We start from the raw sequence: 9,448 nt of genomic DNA on the forward strand, positions 1-9,448 counted from the left end.
CTCTCTCTCTCTCTCTCTCTCTCTCTCTCTCTCTCTTTCTGTCTCTCTCTCTCTCTCTCTCTCTTTTTCTCTCTCTCTCTCTTTTTCTCTCTCTCTCTTTCTTTCTCTCCCCCCCACCCCCAATCTCTGCAACTAGGAAACTATTAAATTTGAGGTTATACTCAAATCAAATCCTAAATTAGGCGACTTCTGGGTTAAGATGGCAGCAGAGTAAAAAACAGCTGTTTAACCTCTCCTAACCCACACATATAGGACTCCTCAAGAAGACATAAAAACAAATCCAGATGAATGAAGGGACCCCACAACTGGGCGCAGCATTAAAGGTACGTGGGATTGGGGCATTTCCAAGCTATAAAGGGGTGAAAAAGCTCTCATTAAAACGCAAACTGAGCAATCCCCCCCCACTACCTACAGTGCCAAAGCCAGCACAAAAGACTTAGACCAAGTTTGGGGCACCCATTAAGTCATTGGCAGTTACCTGGGGTCACCAGGACCTTTTCCTGAGAGCAGCAAGACTTAAGACCCCAAGAGGCTAAAGAACTTTGAATGTAGACCCTGAGAGCAGTTGTGGTCTCAGCTGCAGACACGAATCCTGAGTGCAGGCTTGGACTGTGGGTGGGGACCCAGGGCAGAGGGGTGCACAACTATGGAAACAGCACCCTGTGACTGTTAAAGGAGCTTCAGGCAGAGGAACAAGCAAGGGGACCACCAGGAGGCTTGACCCTGAGAACAACTAGACTCAAGACTTCAGGATCCCAAAGAGTGCAGACAGACCCTGGGTGTGAGGATAAAGCTGAGAGGGCGCTGGGCTAACAATGGCAAGCCAGAGACAAGAACCCCAGAAGAAAAAGATCAAGCATTTAACACTGGACAACTTTTACACAGAAAAAATCCAGATGACAGAGCAAACAGCAGATGAGAACAAACAAGTAATCATATCCAAACCTTCCCAAAAAAATGAAAACTGGTCACAAGCAATTGAAGAGTTCAAATCTGAGATTATGAGAAAGATGGTAGAGAACTAGCAAGAAAATAGCAGTTTAAAAGGCAGAATTTCACAATTAGAAAGTGAGGCTCAGAAATCAAATGAATTGATAAGCAAATTGAAGACCAGAAATGACCAGCTAGAAGCCTTGAAGAATCAAACAGACCAGATTCAAAAGGAAAACCAAAAGATTATAGCTGAAAACCAGTCTCTAAAGGCTAGAATTGGGCAATTAGAAAAAGATGCCCCCAAATCAAAAGAATTAATAAGCAAATTGGAGACCAAAATCAAACAGCTAGAAAATAGGATAGACCAAATTGAAAAGGAAAATCAAAAGAATATAGCAGAAAACCAGTCTCTAAAGACAAGAATTGGGCAAGTAGAAGCCAATGATATCTGAAGACAACAAGAACAAATTAAGCAAAGTCAAAAGACTGATAAAATAGAAGGAAACATGAAATATCTCAATGAGAAAGAGACAGATCAAGAAAACGGGTCTAGAAGAGATAATCTGAGAATCATTGGTCTTCCTGAAAAAGCAGAAATTAATAGAAATTCGGACTCCATACTAAAGGAAATTATTCAGCAAAATTGCCCTGAAGTTCTACAACAAAAGGGCAATATAGACATTGAAAGGATCCATAGATCACCCTCTACACTAGACCCTGAAAAGATAACCCCCAGGAATATAATAGCCAAATTCAAGAGCTTCCAAGTAAAAGAAAAAAATCTTACAAGAAGCCAGAAAGAGACAATTCAGATATCAAGGAGCACCAATCAGGATCACATAGGATCTGGCAGCCTCCACACTACAAGACTGCAAGGCTTGGAATATGATATTCAGAAAGGCAAGAGAACTGGGTCTACAACCAAGGATCACCTACCAATCAAAACTGACTATATACTTCCAGGGGAAAGTATGGGCATTCAACAAGATAGAAGATTTCCAAGTATTTGCACAGAAAAGGCCAGGACTAAATGGAAAGTTTGAAATCCAACCACAAAAAAAACAAGAGAAATATGAAAAGGTAAATAAGAAACAGAGGGGAAAGAAAGAAAACTTATTTTTAAAGTTGCTTCTCTAAGGGCTTCAATAAGATCTAATTATTTGTATTCCTATATGGAGAAATGTTATGTGTAGTGAACTCTATTCACTCTGTAGTGAACTCTATTCACTATTATAGTATCCACTATTATAGTAATTAGAAGAATTATTTACAAGGATAGGTTGAAGTACTAAATGGTCTAAGATGATTAGGGGGTGGTGGGAAAGAGGGGGGTGAATAGTAGAGGACACCAAGAGAAACTTGAATGAATAAGAAAAATAGGATATTCTCTTACACACAAAGAGGGCATGGGAAGGGGAGGGGATGGATACTATTATAAGAATGATCGTTGATACAAGTTAAAACCAGGGGAAATGCCATTGGCTATTGAGGGGGAAGGCGGTAGGGGGGTGAAGTGGAAAGTAAGATTATCAATCATGTAGCCGTGATAACTTTTCTAAAACATAAAATTCATTAAAAAACAAAAAAACAAAAAAAATCCTAAATTAGTTCCATGTGAAATATTTCCCATATATGTTTCAGAGTTCTTTCTGGATGTTGTATAGGAATTCAAAATTTCCCCTCCTATATGAAGCAGATAGGATTCAAGAAAACTATTTAAGAACTACGTTCTCTGGCTATATGCAAATACATGCTTACCTCTGCCATGTTTTCCTGCTTTGTTACCATCAGTTGTTCCCAGGTTAAAAAAAACAAAACAAAACTGTACATGGGCAATGATTTATATTTCCCATTATTCCAAGCCATAACATAGGTATATTTTGCTAAATACTTTTATATTTTTGAGTCTAAGAGCGAGTGAAAGACTAATCCTTTGTTTTTATATAACATGAAGTTGGGCTTTTCCATTAAGAGTGCCTTCTGATGGTTCAATAAGTCATAATATGGCAATGCCAATCTCTGAAACTCCATCAGTAAGGCAATAATGGGTAGGTCAACATTATATGCAGTGATGCCTTACAAATGCCTCTCAAGTTCCATATGCTATAAGCTTGAAATTTATCATGAACTACCTGGAATGATTCTTTAGTGAGAGTGGACTTATTTGTACTCTTGAAATCATGCATTGTAAGCAACTGCCTACTTTTATTCATTCATAGAAAGCTGAAATAACTGTGGTGAGAACCGTTACAAGATTATCTTGACTTCATGCATACATTGTTTTTAGTTCTTTCTGTAATGCTGAAGGGGAAGGACAGAAAGTACTTATGTATAAGGTACTTAACTTATAAACAGATATACTTAGAGGAAAAGGGAAATCACTATTTCTCAGATATAGGCAGAATCATTTTGCATACTTCTATATATATGTACATATGTATATATATATCACTTTAATAAAATAATACCCTTGTAATTTCTCTATATTTTTCAAAGAACTATTTCAACTCTATCTCGATGTCTACAGATACATTAACCTTGAGAGCAGGTATGGTTAATTTCATAGGGCATCATCATAAAAACTTGCCCTAAATTATATTACATAAATTAATTATAATAGCATAAATTATATTAGGTCAATTATGTTATATAAGTTAATTATGAAATTAGCTGAATTATTTTACTTTCTTACATAATTTAATTATAATATATTTAAATTATTGATTGTTATGACTAATTCCATATGGATATTACAAGTATTTAGGAGAATATAGGACTAGAACCCTGATGCCTAGGAAGATGACATATGCTTAGTGATCCTATGTACTTACCAGTCTAGATCCAGAATATAATGCTCTGTGCTTTGCATGGCATTTTAGGAAGAGTATTAAAAAATTCTATTTTGTCAACAGGAGAATCACCAACATATTGGAAGGCCATTAGCTAATACTGTAAGAAGATTGCTAAAAAAAATGAGGACATTTAAAAATAGGAAGCCGAAAATTAGGAGGAGTATGAAAATTTTGTCATAGCTTAAAAAGCTGCAATTGAAGAAGGATTAGATTTTATTCCCAGAGAAAGTAAGAGTAATAGGTAGAAGTTTCATAGAGACAGCTTTAGGTCCTAAGATAGGGAAACAAAAAGAAAAAAAAAAAACTTCTCCCAAATTAGTACTATGTTGAAGCAGAAGGGACTAGCTCAGGAGATAATGAGTTCCCCTTGCTGGAAGACTTCAAGCAAATGCTGGACATCCACTTGTCAGGTAGAGAGAGTAGAGGAGATTCTTATTCATGTTCAAGTAGCTGCCTCTAGGTTCTTTCCAACTCTGAGATTACATGACTTTGCAATCGATTTAATTAAATTTGACCATCATTTATTAAATACCTACCAAAATATCATGTGACATTGTGCTTAGTGGTGAGAGGAAACAAGGACAAAAATGAAATAATCCTTTTCCCTGCCGATTAAACACAAAATGTGCACAGATAAGAAAATACAAAACTTTTTGGTGGTAAGATAGTAATAGCTGATGTAGCAAGTTTTATGAACTTTTCCCCCCCTTTTTAGCTCCAGCCACACAAAAAAGGAGATTGCTAAGCCTGATTTGTATATTAAGTTACCCAGAGATCTTTCTAGTTATGTGTTGACTTGGAAAAACACAGATCTACTAATGTAGTCATAAAACCAAATTTTTAATCAGGAGAGAACAGGTCCTTAATAATCAGCCACTACACAGAGCCAAACACTAAGTAGTATACAGAGTTGACACCCTGTGGGCTCTGGAGACAGTGTTTCTGAGAGAATCACCAGCTAGATGATTCTCCAAAGAACAACAGAACTTGGAGACTTATATACCTTTTGGGGAATATAGTACAGCAAACAAACACTGACAGTTTACAAGCAGGCTTGAGAAAGAGACTAAAGCTAAACCCTAGGATATCAGGGAGTGGCTTAACTTACAATGGGTACAAAAAGGATGGTTCCTACCAAGTATTGATCTTCTTGGGAAATGATCTCCAATACAATGGGGGGAAACTTTTAAGAGAAAAGGGGTGATCAAGGATTTAAGCATTTCTATTACTCCTATTCAGCACACTTAATAGACACTTGGTGATCCCTTATTCAGTCCAAGACAAAGTCAGTTTGGGACTTCCCTTAAGGCAATTTCCCAAGAGACAGAGGCAAACTTGAGGTTTCCAGAACTCAAGTTGATATATGTAAAGTGTACCCACATATTAATCTCTGATAGGTGGTGTTTTCAAATGTAAAGGCAATAGCCCTTTTGAAAACATATCTACAGTAGTGAGTTTTATGCAATTTCAGGTATATTAGTTCTTGTGGCTGATGTAGCATTCTGTTGATCTATCTTAATCTAGAAGTTCCTCCTTTATCCCTTTTCCCCCCTAGAAACCCGTGTGTGTGTTTATTTACCCACTTCACTTATATGCTCCTAGATCCATTAAGACAAACAATTTTTTATCTCTTAATTTTCCATTTGACATTTTGAAAGTAGATTTTTTATTCTAAATCTATTGATCCCAATTAAACAATATATTTTGAGTTTGACCCAGTGATCTCTGACTTGGTATTTTTTAAGGTTCTAATTCTGTTAGCTATCCTTTCCAACTTGGAATGACCTGGAAATCTGATGTATATAACATTTATGCTTTCATTCAAATTTTGGCATAAAAATGCAAAACAGTTTAATGTCAAACATAGATCCCAGGGATATCCATTTCAAGATGACATTGAACCATCAAAAACCATTTAATGATTTGTATCTAACTAATCTTGAATCAATATAACTCTGCAACTAGACTTTGTCAAAATAATTTGCTAAAATTTAGGTAAATTATACTTTCAAAATTCCTTTTATGTACCAACTAGAAATTCTACTAAACTATTTCCTTTTTAAATTATTCACTAACCATTCCTTTGATAACACCTTCTAGGATTTTACCAAAAATCACCTTCACTGTCCTACAATTTGCTGACTCTACACTTTTAAAAAAAATCAGGACAGCAATTGACCTTTTACAGTTTTCTGTCATATTTTCTCTTCTCAAGGATCTCTCAAGGGTCATGAAGCTGGTCCAGTAATAATATCCACAAGTAATTTCCCTAACTTAGGATGTGGTTCAGCTGTTCTTAGCAACAAATTCTTTGAAGACAGACAGTTACCCTATTACATTCTCCCTACTAATTCTATATATCTAAGCCTTCTTAACCATTTTTGTTCTTCAATTGAGGTTGCAAAGTTATTCATGGAGTCTATTGTAAAGTTCATTCTTATTTAGATAGATTCTGGTCTAGATAGCTTTTGAAATACTTCCCAACCCTGAGGGTTGTCTATTCCCAATATATATTCAATCATGCCTTTTAATGTGTTAAATATGATTATGTTTATCAGAACTTTTCCTTTTTAAGTAGAAATTTTATTTGTTTAAATATTTCTTTCTATTTTTCTCTTTTTTTTGTATTCATCATTTCTAGTCTTACTGTTTCCAAATGCAAACCCTATTTTTAAAAAGTGAAATGAGTTCTATGACAATGAAAGACTTTCTAGTATATAGCATATTGGTGGTAATTCAGTAAGCAAATGTGCAAATAGGCATGCAATGAATGGTCAAAAATAGAATACATTGTAAGGCAGAAGCCAAAAATTGAATTAAGCTACAGTTAATAGAAATATGGAAACAATGGATATCATAGGATTGATGTTGGACCCTAGGTTTATCTTTCACCTCCAAATTATAGAAGTGTTTCAGGCCAAACTGTAAGCATGACAATTCCCTTGCTTCCTTGCATCCTTTTGACTACTAACCCTAAAACATAAAAAAAAATACAAAAAACAAAAATCCATTGCTGATAAGATCCTGCTTACATCAAAGGGAAAGCTCCCTAAGAGAATTATCCTCCTTGGATCATCCTTTAGGTTTTGAGATGGACTCAGAGATACATGTCCAGGTTATCCTTTGATACCATTGGGTATCATCTAAGATGTACCATCTAAGTACCATTTAGTACCATCTAACACATCTTTCTGTCCCCTAAACTATGAGGGTGACTCCCCATGTCTTCAGGCTGAGCCCAGTCAGATGATCAACCCTCCCACTTGTCCCTGAGTGCATACCTCACTGAAGTCATGTATCACCTGTTGTAAAGATTATAAAGACCCCAGAATTGATGTCCTCAAGGAGGCAACTTTCCATCTATGCTGTCCTCCCAGTCAAATTAAACATGAATTCCAAATAAATAAATAAAGTTCCCTTTTTATTTCTAAACTAAGTTATGGAGGCTTGCATTCTTAAAAAGGGTATCCTTCCCAAACCCAGGAGGTTCACTTCAAGCCCCACCCCCCCACAACAGGATGAGTAAATTGTTTTTGCTTAAGATCTATCACCCCCTTTAACTACCCAGGATTTTATCTAATACCTTAGTAGATATCTGTGCCTTACTTTACTAAGACACTTCTGGCTTGACTACTATCTAATAGATTATAAAAACTAATACAAATGGTATTTTACCCTCTTCTCTCTGATAGGATCAATATTATATTGCATATAGGGCAAAAAAAAAAAGAAAATGATGCCTGAATAATTAGAGAGGAATGAAGAAGATAAATTTAATTTTTTCCAAATAGAAGCCATCACTGCCAGTGAAATACAACCAATTTGATTGACCGTCTTAGAGATAATGCAATCCATGAATAAAATTAACATTTGATTCTGTAGATGTTCTTTGGCACCATTGTTCACCTATCTGCAGACTGTCTTAACCACAATCAAAACTTCCCTTAGGGATGGTTTTATTTCTGTTCAGTTCATAAGGATGATGTCTCTGGCTCTGTAGAGTGATGAAGCATGTGCTCAAATTATTGCAGCATATTTGTCAGTAAGAAATACTGGTTCCAGTGACTGGTAATTCTGCCAGGTATTCTCTGAGGTAATTAATCATCACCACTTATTTTCACTAGTGACTAATTTACATTGTCAGAGATATACTGCCTGTGGTTTGGCATGTGACAAAGTGATTCTAAACTTCACCCTCTGAGTTACTAGTGTTGGAAAAGGTATCCAGTAATTATCAGTATTATGAGCAAAATCCAGGGAGAAAATGATAAGATAAGCCTAGATAACTAAGAGGGACTATTTTTTTCATTGTCATTTGGTTGATATGTTGTTCTTATTAATTCTATTACAGAAATTACCAAAATAAATCATGATCTCAGGGTTATAATATTGTTTGTTTTCCTCTATGGTAATTTTTAAATTTTTAATGCATGAGGCTAATTTTAGCTTATCAATTAAGTGAAAAGAACCAGAGATCTTGAGGAGTCAGCAACAGACTTCATATTGGGGTATTTTGTTGCATTTTTGTTGGAATTTATTTGTTTCCTCCCCCCCCCAATAGACTCGAACCCTTTAGCCTTAAATTCTACCTTATTTGGCACTGAATTATAGATGGAACTAGTTGCACTTCAGGATGGCATGAAGGCACTTTTTTATAGTTGAATGGGAATTTGTTTCTAACTACATTAATCTTTCTTGCTTTTAATTCTGTACGATTTTTCCTCTGAGACACTTTTAGTTTGTCAGTTCTTCACTAAAGCATATATATATGCAGCACAATATCACATGATTGCCTGACTGGATTTCAAATTAACCTTCTATTAATGCCAAAATACAATGCTTGACCACTAAATGTACTGTTAATGTCTCACAACCTCCAAACGGTATTAAACTTAAAAATAAATCAGCCATTCTTCATATTAGGATCAGATTAAGGATTTACACTTGGTAAAAGGTTAAGCAAACCTTTATGCTTTTTGATATTTTTAATTTGCATCTTTAATAAGCTGTAGCATCACCAGAGGTACTGGTTTAGTTTCTTTATACTTGGAGACATGAAATTTGCTCTTTCCTCCACAGTGCCCAAAGTCACTCCCTAATCAAAAGTTAGATTCTTAGATTTATTCACTCCTTCCAGCTACAGAGGCAGTAGGCAACTGATGCATTAAGGTCTCCTAATACTGAGGACTGGAGCTTAAAGTGGGGGTGTCATCATACCGAATCTCATATTCAATTCTCCCTAGCACCTATTATATACTCAGTGGGAGTTCACTGTGGGGTAATAGGCTACTTTCCAGCATTTGTTGAAGCATTGCTTAGTAGCCTCAACCTTTGTCCCATCCCAAACCCCTTACCCCTCCAAAAGAGGAACTGATTCAAGTGCTGGAGAAAATCTACAGCTACATACTCTATGATTTAAATCAATATCAATAACTCCAAGTATTAATTTTATAAAGTGTATTAATAATCCCTTGAAATAGAAGGAATGAAAAGGAAATAGAAGTATAAAAACCTAATTATCTAAGAAAAATAAGTCCACATGAGTAAGTTCTCCTGCCTGGCTCAAAGTCAACTTCCACATCCATTATTAGGAGAAGAGAGAGAGGGAGACATAGAGAGAGAGAGAGAGAGAGAGAGAGAGAGAGAGAGAGAGAGAGAGAGAG

This window comes from Gracilinanus agilis, chromosome 6, assembly GCF_016433145.1.
Source record: "Gracilinanus agilis isolate LMUSP501 chromosome 6, AgileGrace, whole genome shotgun sequence".
Classification (NCBI taxonomy): Eukaryota; Metazoa; Chordata; class Mammalia; order Didelphimorphia; family Didelphidae; genus Gracilinanus; species Gracilinanus agilis.